The sequence below is a fragment of the Cebus imitator genome, unplaced genomic scaffold, assembly GCF_001604975.1.
Source record: "Cebus imitator isolate Cc_AM_T3 unplaced genomic scaffold, Cebus_imitator-1.0 Scaffold8, whole genome shotgun sequence".
NCBI lineage: Eukaryota > Metazoa > Chordata > Mammalia > Primates > Cebidae > Cebus > Cebus imitator.
Genome location: NW_016107323.1, coordinates 10,306,361 through 10,312,360, shown reverse-complemented (window position 1 = coordinate 10,312,360; position 6,000 = coordinate 10,306,361). Strand labels below are relative to the sequence as shown.

At 51.0% G+C, this 6,000-nt stretch overlaps 1 protein-coding gene across 5 annotated transcripts in view; it reads right to left on the bottom strand.

Annotated features, from left to right (window-relative positions):
• The window catches only part of TPCN1 (two pore segment channel 1), a 76,582-nt gene that overhangs the window by 59,738 nt on the left and 10,844 nt on the right, over nucleotides 1–6,000 (bottom strand). The gene's annotated exons all lie outside the window — the stretch shown is intronic.

Sequence of the window (6,000 nt, the reverse complement as noted above, 5' to 3'; positions counted from 1 at the left end):
AAAAAAAAAAAAAAAAAAAAAGAGAGAGCGAGAAAGAGAGAAAAGAAAAGAGAAGAAAGGAAGCAAGCAAGCAAGCAAACAGGAAAACGGGAGGCAGAGGTTGCAGTGAGCTGAGACGGTGCCACCGTACTCTAGCCTGGGCAACAGAGCAAGACTGTAACTCAAAAAAAAAGTAAGAACTGAGCTGAGCTTCCAGGACCCAGAGAAGTTCAGTGACTGGTCAGAAAGATGGACAGAGAGAGAAAAATGCCAAATCTGGCTCCCACTACTGCAGAACAACCTGGAAGTTTCCTCTCCATCCACCTCCCAATCTCCAGGGAGAAAAGTAACTCCTATTCAGGGCTGACCGACCCCAGGGTTTCTAAGCTCAGGGGTTATCACAGTGGCTAGAGACAGCACCCCGAGCTGGCAAGACGTCAGCAGGAAGACGCTCTGTCATCACGTACTTTCTGACCCAAACATATTTAGCAGCTCCCATGCCCAATTCAACCAGGTCCAAACTCCTACCATCAGTGTTTTCGGAGCTCCATAAAAAGGATACACCTGCTCTGACCCCGACCCTAAGCATAATGGCTGACATCCACCCAATGCTCATTCTGGTTTAAGCCAGGCTCTGTGCTAGTTGTGTGAGGCATGCTATCTTGCATGAACCTCAGAACAATCCTAAAAGGTAACACTAATGTTAGTGTCATTTTATGGAAAGTTTAGAGGGGTTACATCACCTGGCCAAAGTCCCAACAGGAGAAGGCAGGGCTGGATTCAAACTCAGCGGGTCTGACCCCAGCGTGCATGCTCTTAACCACAACCCAAAACCAATCTGCCCCCAGCATGCTAGTCTCTGGCCCTGTCCATGGTGTGAGTCTCACAGGAGTTCCTGCCTTTTCTTTTTTTTTTTTTTTTGAGATAGGGTCTCATTCTGTCACCCAGGCAAGCTGGAGCACAATGGCAATCCAACTCACTGCAGCCCTCTCCTTACTTCGACCATGCTGTTTCCCCTCCCTGGGATCTTTGATCCCTCTTCCCAGCACCCCAAACTCCCACCTCTCCCTAAGTCACACCTGTCTGCAGTTGATCTTCTGCTACTCCCCTGGCTGAGCTGCATCGTCTCCAGCCACAGGGCTGTGCCATCAGAATTCATCCAGGGGCTACAGACCCAAATGCCTACAGGCACCAAGCAGGTAACAAACATGGGACGCTGGGGGGTGGCAGACGCAGGTGCCAAGCTGCATGTGCATACCACCTGCTTGGTTATGCTGCCTCTTAAAACACTGTTCAGGCAAAATAAAACAGGTGCCCCCATGTCCCTGGGCCGTCCCCACACTGCCTGGTCTTGCCAACATTGCCAACCGCTCTTGGCAGAGCAGCATGAGTGAATTTTCAGATGCTCTCCTAAAAAACGATGGTCACTTCCCTGCCTAAAGTGCCCTGGGTCTTTTCTGTCACTCCAGGATGAAGGCCCAGCTCCTCTTCAGTATGGCTCTAGGGGTGCAGGCAAGGAGACCCTCAAGATTTGGATCCAACCTTTCTCCCCAACCCTGACTCATGCACCACCCACTCCAGCACATACACACCTTTCCTCCGCTGCTCCTTTCTTCTGGGAGTCTTTCACTTGCTGTTCATCTCCTTAGACACTCAGCACACTCAAGCTTAACCTGCCCTCTAAAGCCAATCTGGATGCTACCCCAAATCCTCACCAAGCAGACGTGTGCCATCTCCTCCTGCCCCCATCTTCCACCTTCTTGGAAAGCCATGCCCACCTCCCCTAAGTCCTTCTAGAGTTATACACCACAAAAGAAGGGTGTGCTATGCTCGTCTCACTGCCCACCAGATCAAGCTGGAACTACATTTGACGCACTTCTAACTTCCAGGGCAGCGGTTCTAAGTCCTAAATGTGCAGCCATTTAAAAAACTCTGCTTATTCAGTTGACAAGAAAGTGACGATTTAAAGAAAAAAGACTCGCTATTAAACCATTAATTTTTTCTTTTGTTAAACCACTACTTTTTAAAAAAACTTCTAATGCTCACTTGAATCTTTATTACATATCTCAAAGTCCAAGCTAACAACAACAAAAGGTCACAGCCTGAATCAAATCACTTCAAAAAAAAAAAAAAAAAGATGGTGGTCTAAAGTTGCATAAGATGAAGATAAGAAGGAAGAATAGAAAATGCGTGCTCCATAGCGCCATGTGAACTGTAACAAAGAAGGAAAGAAGCACCAGGAAAGAATGATGCAGGATTTCCTGGGAGCTGCACCCACCTGCTCTGGCTTCAGCTCTCCCCTTGGCTGGCCTGGCTCAACACCTCTACCCTGCAGCCCCAGCTTTGATTCCAAAGTTGAATGAAATCGGGTCTTTCTTTGGGCAAAGAGGAGGTTGCCTGACCTGTTCTGATTCCCACTGGAAGCAACTGGAAGAGAAACATAACCTCAGCACCATGGAGGGTTTGTTGGTTGGTTTTGCATACTTTTCCTTAATTTGAAGTAGTCTGTTCCGAAGAGAAAACAAAGGGTGAATCAGTAAATTCTATGTCAGACAGAACAGGGCAGCCTTCTGACCAGATTTCACTCAGCTGGCTACACTGAAGATGTATATGAATTGGCTGTCACTATTTAAGAATCAAAAGACTTTTGATTAAGGTTCTAGGGCCGGGCACTGTGACTCACACCTGTAATCCCAGCACTTTGGGAGGACGAGGTGGGGGGATCACAAGGTCAAGAGATCAAGACCCTCCAGACCAACATGGTGAAGCCCTGTCTCTACTAAAAATACAAAAATTAGCTGGGTATGGTGGCATGTGTCTGTAGTCCCAGCCACTAGGAAGGCTGAGGCAGGAGAATCGCTTGAGCCCAGAAGGCGGAGTTTACAGTGAGCCGAGAGTGTGCCACTGTACTCTAGCCTGGATGACAGAGCAAGATCTCAAAAAGAAATATATATATACACACACACACACATACATCGGTTCTAATTTATTTTGAAAAACTGGCAAATGTGCTAGCAATCTGCCTCTGATCCTACATGACAATGATTAGTCAGAGTAAGTATGAGTTGTCCCTTTAGAGAGCGCACACTGTCCCCAGCATGCCCCTGGCCCAGCAGGCCCCAGGGCGGCCCAGCTCTCAGATCTCATGCTACAATCTCATACCTCCTCTGAGCCAGAGCCTCATGACTGGGGTAGGGAGAGAACTGCAGGTTTTACAAGGAGATAAACATTTTGAACAAAAGCAAACAAGGCATAAGGAGTACCCGGTACAAATGGCAACATAAGCACCAATGGCCCCAGTTTGGTTATCAGGCTCAGTCCAGGGACTTCCACCAGGTGAGCCCTGATGTGGGGTCACCTGCCACTGGGAGTCAGCAACCTCAGGGAGGTCACTGCCCTCAGCAAGCCCACCTGGCCTTGGGAGTCTACCGTCACGACCCACGCTCCAAGTTGCTCCTCCTCATCCTTCCTTTCCCATGCCCCAATTGTGACACCTGAGAACTCCCATTTTCTGCCCACATTTTCTTGTCCTAACCACCATGATGGAAAAAGTAGCCAAATGCCTCTATGCAGAGGAAGAACTGGGGAAAGGCGTGCATTGGGGGAAAAGCCTACTTTCTGCAGATGGCAAGAGCGTGGCTGTCCTTCGTGGTCTGGTTGTCACTTGCCCTGTCTCGGAGCTTCTCTGGGATGATCCAAAACAGCTTCACAATGAAATGCCATCAGCTGTGCTATTTCTACAACATGAAAGGGAGCTCCAGGTATGGAACTCCGTTTAGAATAATTGCCTTGGAGGAAATAAAAGTTTAATTTAAAAAAAGGATAAAGATAGAAACCAACTTCCTTTTGGGAAAGAAAGAAATTCAGTCTAAAATGCTACCTCTTCCCCAGAGCTCTACTTCACGGTGGAGGGCACATTAGGTAAGAGACTAGTTCTAGAGTCAGTAGATATGGGTTCAATGGAAGTCAAAGTGGCTTCATGACCTTGGATGAGTTTTATCCTCTGGGAGCCTCCGTTTCCTCTTCTGTAAGGTGATACTGAAAGCAATGGCCTCCCAAATCTGCTAGGAAGAAGCACGAAATGATAGCAGCAGCAAAGCACTCTGGACACTGGCTGACACACGGTGGGGGCTCCACACCCACAGGCCATGATTATGGCTGCACATACCCTACCCAGGCTGACCTGACTGCGGGGAGAAGAGTGAGAGCCAGAGGATGCCCGAACCAGAGACTTCACTCCGGCAAAGGGCAAGAAGGGAGGGCCGCTCGGGGCTCCTAGAGCAGGAAGGTGGCATGGGGGCTGTCTCAAGACTGATGTCACTCCAGGTTTGTTCTTGGGTTACCTTGCTGTCATCTGAAACCTCCCAGCAGAGGACACTGCAACAAGATTCCCCCAGCGGTATACAGCTGTGAGCCATCCAAGCCCTCCCATTCTCCCTCCCAGATGAGGGAGCTGAGCAGTTCATGGTTCTGGCTCATGAAGTACTCTCAGAGCAAATGTGAACTCAGCCCTCCCCAAGGAGAGTGGGGAAGAGGAGCCCAGCAGGTGCTCCAGCCCTCACCCAGCTGCCACGACTGTCATTCAGAGCGTCAGCGCCTTGTGTGCAGGGCGGAAAGGGGGACGGGAAGAGACGGCATCTCATGGCAGGGGGCTTGAGGCAACAGACAGGATCCCCCCCATGAAAACGCGGAGGGCTGAGGAAGTGAAAGCACCAAGGCTCGGCTGCAAGGCTCCAGCCCAGCATGCTGGATGCTTACTCATTTTAATTGGCGCCACTGCCGGTCTGGTGACATCCAGCGATCTGCCTTGGCAAGGCCCTGAAACAGCCAGGGGAATGACTCCAGCGGAGCCAAATGCCCAAGTTCAGTGGGAGCCTGGGAAAACCTAATTGCTGCTTGGTCTCCAGCTGCTACGTGGAGGCATCCTGGCTAGGCAGGGCAACCCGCTGTGCCAGGAATGAGGCAAGAAGGATCTGGATCCTGCCCTGGGTTCGGGACCTCTGCTCATGGAGGATATTCCAAGGAAGCCCAGTCTCTGCCATGATAATAACGCCTGTGACTGGCTGAGCATGGACCATGTGCTCACACATGTGATCTCACTCAATCCCCTGCAACTATTCAATTGATGGATGCCATCATGGCCATTCTACAGATGAGCAGGCTGAGGCTTGGAGCAGCTAAGAGGTATACTCAGCTCAACCACTCCACCCTCCATGGTACCACAAGTGACAAAAGCGGTGCAGGCCCCTTCGGATTCTTCACTCTTTGGCAAGTATGCTCAGGCCACCTGGTCAGAGGCAAAGCCACGGCACAGGTAACTGTGATGGAGCGCACGCCTCGGGGTGGATTATCCTCCAGTGCCAGCTAGCGAGACTCTCTCCCAGCTCCTCCTGGCTACAGCAGCCCTGAGGCCAACAGCTCTGGCCCACCTTGACTGAGCCTGGTGCCAAATGGCCCTGTCTGTATGAAGACCCTGAAAAGGGGACCAGGGTGCCATGTGGGGGCCTCTGCCAGGGGGCAGGGATCCTGCACACTGCTGAGGCTGCACTGGTCCTAGGAACTCCCGATGGCGTGCCGGGCCTCGGCGTGAAGGAGGGAAAGAGCAGCTCTCTGCGCTGTAACCTTGGGCTTTAGCTGCAGGGCCTGTCACCTGACAACCATAAACAACCCACACCAAAGCAGAGACTGAACATCCAGCTCAGACCTCAGCCAGCCCCCTTGAGCCCAATCCTTCCCTCGCTCAGAAAAGGCACATGGTCTAATCCATCTTAGGCAGCAGCTGGCTTTAAAGGCAGGGAGAAGGCAGAGCTGAGTGTAACCAGAGCTACTCTGGGAAATGCCTTGAACTACCCAGCATGTCTACCCACCCCAGACGTCCTGATTCCCTGAACGCAGTGGGTGAGACCACCGCCTGCCATGTGGTGTGGACTGTGGGCTGTCTGTAAACCACTCTGTCTAGCAGCGGCCCTGCTGACTGTTTTCAAGGTTATTCCTGGTTTCCAGGCTTTAAATACCTCTGCT